The sequence below is a fragment of the Arachis stenosperma genome, chromosome 1 (assembly GCF_014773155.1).
Source record: "Arachis stenosperma cultivar V10309 chromosome 1, arast.V10309.gnm1.PFL2, whole genome shotgun sequence".
In the NCBI taxonomy this organism is placed as follows: Eukaryota; Viridiplantae; Streptophyta; class Magnoliopsida; order Fabales; family Fabaceae; genus Arachis; species Arachis stenosperma.
Window position 1 is genome coordinate 104390098 of NC_080377.1, and position 5102 is coordinate 104395199.

General features: G+C 40.9%; 1 non-coding gene across 1 annotated transcript; it reads left to right on the forward strand.

Moving 5' to 3' along the window:
* Nucleotides 1-4117: 4117 nt before the first annotated feature.
* On the forward strand, nt 4118-4225 carry LOC130956194 (small nucleolar RNA R71). The gene has a single exon (XR_009077030.1). It is a non-coding gene; the product is annotated as a small nucleolar RNA R71 (small nucleolar RNA).
* Nucleotides 4226-5102: the final 877 nt, after the last annotated feature.

Genomic DNA, 5102 nt, shown 5'->3' on the forward strand with positions numbered 1-5102 from the left:
TTCAGCCAGAAAATACCTGAAATCACAGAAAAACACACAAACTCATAGTAAAGTCCAGAAAAGTGATTTTTAACTAAAAACTAATAAAAATATACTAAAAACTAACTAGATCATACCAAAAACATACTAAAAATAATGCCAAAAAGTGTATAAATTATCCGCTCATCACAACACCAAACTTAAATTGTTGCTTGTCCTCAAGCAACTGAAAATCAAATAAGATAAAAAGAAGAGAATATGCAATGAATTCCAAAAACATCTATAAAGATCAGTATTAATTAGATGAGCGGGGCTTTTAGCTTTTTGCCTCTGAACAGTTTTGGCATCTCACTCTATCCTTTGAAATTCAGAATGGTTGGCTTCTTTAGGAACTCAGAATCCAGATAGTGTTATTGATTCTCCTAGTTAAGTATGATGATTCTTGAACACAGCTACTTATTGAGTCTTGGCCGTGGCCCAAAGCACTCTGTCTTCCAGTATTACCACCGGATACATACATGCCACAGACACATAATTGGGTGAACCTTTTTAGATTGTGACTCAGCTTTGCTAAAGTCCCCAATTAGAGGTGTCCAGGGTTCTTAAGCTCACTCTTTTTGCCTTGGATCACAACTTTATTCTTTCTTTTTCTTTCTTTTTTTCGGTTTTTTTTTCGCCTCTTTTTTTTTTGTATTCACTGCTTTTTCTTGCTTCAAGAATCATTTTTATGATTTTTCAGATCCTCAGTAACATGTCTCCTTTTTCATCATTCTTTCAAGAGCCAACAACTTTAACATTCATGAACAACAAATTCAAAAGACATATGCACTGTTTAAGCATACATTCAGAGAACAAAAGCATTGCCACCACATCAAACTAATTAAGCTAGTTTTAAAGATGAATTCGAAATCCTGTACTTCTTGTTCTTTTGTGATAAAAACAGTTTTCATTTAAGAAAGGTGATGGATTCATAGGACATTCATAACTTTAAGGCATAGACACTAAGACACTAATGATCATAAGATACAAACATGGACAAACATAAGCATAGAAATTCGAAAAACAGAAAATAAAGAACAAGGAGATTAAAGAACGGGTCCACCTTAGTGATGGCGGCTCTTTCTTCCTCTTGAAGATCCTATGGAGTGCTTGAGCTCCTCAATGTCTCTGCCTTGTCTTAGTTGCTCCTCTCTCATGATCCTTTGATCTTCTCTAATTTCATGGAGGATGATGGAGTGTTCTTGATGCTCCACCCTTAGTTGTCCCATGTTGGAACTCAATTCTCCTAGGGAGGTGTTCAGTTGCTCCCAATAGTTTTGTGGAGGAAAGTGCATCCCTTGAGGCATCTCAGGGATCTCATGATGAGTGGGGTCTCTTGTTTGCTCTATCCTTTTCTTAGTGATGGGCTTGAGGTCATGCCTTCTCAGTTGAACCGGCTTTCTTCTTGAATCTTTCTTTCATTGGACGCCCTCTTCATAAATGTCTATGAGGACTTGGTCCAACCTTTGATCAAAGTTGACCCTTCTTCATGGCCATAACTTCATAGAAGTGGTCTTGATGCACCCTTGAGATAAATCTCTCCATCTCCCATGACTCGGAGGAGGAGGCTTTTGCCTTCCCTTTCCTCTTTCTAGAGGTTTCTCCGGCCTTGGATGCCATGAATGGTTATGGAAAAACGAAAAAGCAACGCTTTTACCACACCAAACTTAAAAGGTTTGCTCGTCCTCGAGCAAAGGAAGAAAGAAGAGAGTAAAAGAAGAAAAAATGAGGAAGAAGGGAATGGCTTTTGTGTTCGGCCATTGATGGGTGGGTTTGGGGGGGAATGTGGTTTGAATTTGAATGGTGATGTAGGTGGGGTTTTATGGAGGATGGATGTGAGTGGTGAAGAGAAAGATGGGTTTTGATAGGTGAAGGATTTTTGGGGAAGAGGAGTTGAGGTGATTGGTGAATGGGTGAAGAAGAGAGAGAGTGGTGGGGTTGGTGGGGATCTTGTGGGGTCCACAGATCCTGTGGTGTCAAGGAAAAGTCATCCCTGCACCAAATGGCATTCAAAATCACGTTTTGAGCCATTTCTGGCATTAAACGCCGGGCTGGTGCCCATTTCTGGCGTTTAACGCCAGGTTCTTGCCCTTTTCTGGCGTTTAACGCCAGTCTGGTGCCCCTTTCTGGCGTTAAACGCCCAGAATGGTGCCAGACTGGGCGTTAAACGCCCAACTGCTAGCCTCACTGGCGTTTAAACGCCAGTGGGTTCTTCCTCCAGGGTGTGCTGTTTTTCTTCCTGTTTTTCATTCTGTTTTTGCTTTTTCAATTGATTTTGTGACTTCTCAGGATCATCAACCTACAAAAAACATAAAATAACAAAGAGAAATAGATAACATATATCATTGGGTTGCCTCCCAACAAGCGCTTCTTTAATGTCAGTAGCTTGACAGATGGCTCTCATGGAGCCTCACATTTTCTCAGAGCAATGTTGGAACCTCCCAACACCAAACTTAGAGTTTGAATGTGGGGGTTCAACACCAAACTTAGAGCTTGGTTGTGGCCTCCCAACACCAAACTTAGAGTTTGACTGCGGGGGCTCTGTTTGACTCTGATTTGAGAGAAGCTCTTCATGCTTCCTCTCCATGGTGACAGAGGGATATCCTTGAGCCTTAAACACAAAGGATTCTTCATTCACTTGAATGGTCAGTTCGCCTCTATCAACATCAATCACAGCCTTTGCTGTGGCTAAGAAGGGTCTGCCAAGGATGATGGATTCATCCATGCACTTCCCAGTCTCTAGGACTATGAAATCAGCAGGGATGTAATGGTCTTCAATCTTCACCAAAACATCCTCTACAAGTCCATGAGCTAGTTTTCTTGAGTTGTCTGCCATCTCTAGTGAGATTCTTGCAGCTTGCACCTCAAAGATCCCTAGCTTCTCCATTACAGAGAGAGGCATGAGATTTACACTTGACCCTAAGTCACACAGAGCCTTCTTGAAGGTCATGGTGCCTATGGTACAAGGTATTGAAAACATCCCAGGATCTTGTCTCTTTTGGGGTAATTTCTCCCTAGACAAGTCATCCAGTTCTTTGGTGAGCAAAGGAGGTTCATTCTCCCAAGTCTCATTTCCAAATAACTTGTCATTTAGCTTCATGATTGCTCCAAGGTATTTAGCAACTTGCTCTTCAGTGACATAATCATCCTCTTCAGAGGAAGAATACTCATCAGAGCTCATGAAAGGTAGAAGTAAGTCCAATGGAATCTCTATGGTCTCATTTTGAGCCTCAGATTCCCATGGTTCCTCATTGGGGAACTCATTGGAGGTCAGTGCACGCCCACTGAGGTCTTCCTCAGTGGCGTTCACTTCCTCTCCTTCCTCTCCAAATTCGGCCATGTTGATGGCCTTGCACTCTCCTTTTGGATTTTCTTCTGTGTTGCTTGGGAGAGTACTTGGAGGGAGTTCAGTAATTTTCTTGCTCAGCAGTCCCACTTGTCCTTCCAAGTTTCTAATGGAGGACCTTGTTTCAGTCATGAAACTTTGAGTGGTTTTGATTAGATCAGAGACCATGGTTGCTAAGTCAGAGGTATTCTGCTTAGAACTCTCTGTCTGTTGCTGAGAAGATGATGGAAAAGGCTTGCTATTGCTAAACCTGTTTCTTCCACCATTATTGTTGTTGAAACCTTGTTGAGGTCTCTGTTGATCCTTCCATGAGAAATTTGGGTGATTTCTCCATGAAGAATTATAGGTGTTTCCATAGGGTTCTCCTAGGTAATTCACCTCTTCCATTGAAGGGTTCTCAGGATCATAAGCTTCTTCTTTAGATGAAGCATCCTTAGTACTGCTTGGTGCATTTTGCATTCCAGACAGACTTTGAGAAATCAAATTGACTTGTTGAGTCAATATTTTATTCTGAGCCAGTATGGCATTCAGAGTATCAATCTTAAGAACTCCTTTCTTCTGACTAGTCCCATTGTTCACAGGATTCCTTTCAGAAGTGTACATGAACTGGTTATTTGCAACCATTTCAATTAGCTCTTGAGCTTCTGTAGGCATCTTCTTCAGATGAAGAGATCCTCCAGCAGAGCTATCCAAAGACATCTTGGATAGTTCAGAGAGACCATCATAGAAAATACCTATGATGCTCCATTCAGAAAGCATGTCAGAAGGACATTTTCTGATCAATTGTTTGTATCTTTCCCAAGCTTCATAGAGGGATTCTCCATCCTTCTGTCTGAAGGTTTGGACTTCCACTCTAAGCTTACTCAATTTTTGAGGTGAAAAAAACTTTGCCAAGAAGGCATTGACTAGCCTTTCCCATGAGTCCAGGCTTTCTTTAGGTTGTGAGTCCAACCATGTCCTAGCTCTGTCTCTTACAGCAAAAGGGAATAGCATAAGTCTGTAGACCTCAGGGTCTACCCCATTAGTCTTGACAGTGTCACAGATTTGCAAGAATTCAGCTAAAAACTGATGAGGATCTTCCAATGGAAGTCCATGAAACTTGCAATTCTGTTGCATTAGAGAATTTAATTGAGGCTTAAGCTCAAAGTTGTTTGCTCCAATGGCAGGGATAGAGATGCTTCTCCCATAAAAGTCGGGAGTAGGTGCAGTAAAGTCACCCAGCACCTTCCTTGCATTGTTGGCATTGTTGTTGTTTTCGGCTGCCATAGGTTCTTCTTCTTTGAAGAATTCGGTCAGGTCCTCCACAGAGAGTTGTGCCTTAGCTTCTCTTAGCTTTCGCTTCAAGGTCCTTTCAGGTTCAGGGTCAGCTTCAACAAGAATTCCTTTGTCTCTGCTCCTGCTCATATGAAAGAGAAGAGAACAAGAAAATGTGGAATCCTCTATGTCACAGTATAGAGATTCCTTGAGGTGTCAGAGGAACAGAAAAATAGAAAGAAAGAAGAAGGAGAATTCGAACTTGATCAGATAGAGTTCGAATTGTGCATTAAGAAGGAGTGATACTCCATAAATAGAAGGATGTGGGAAGAGGGGAAGAGAATTTTCGAAAATTAAGTTAAAAAAAATTGAAAACATTTTGAAAAACACTAATTAATTTTCGAAAATAAGAGTGGGAAAGAAATCAAGTGATTTTTGAAAAAGATTTTGAAATTAGAAATCAAAAAGATTTGATTGAAAACTA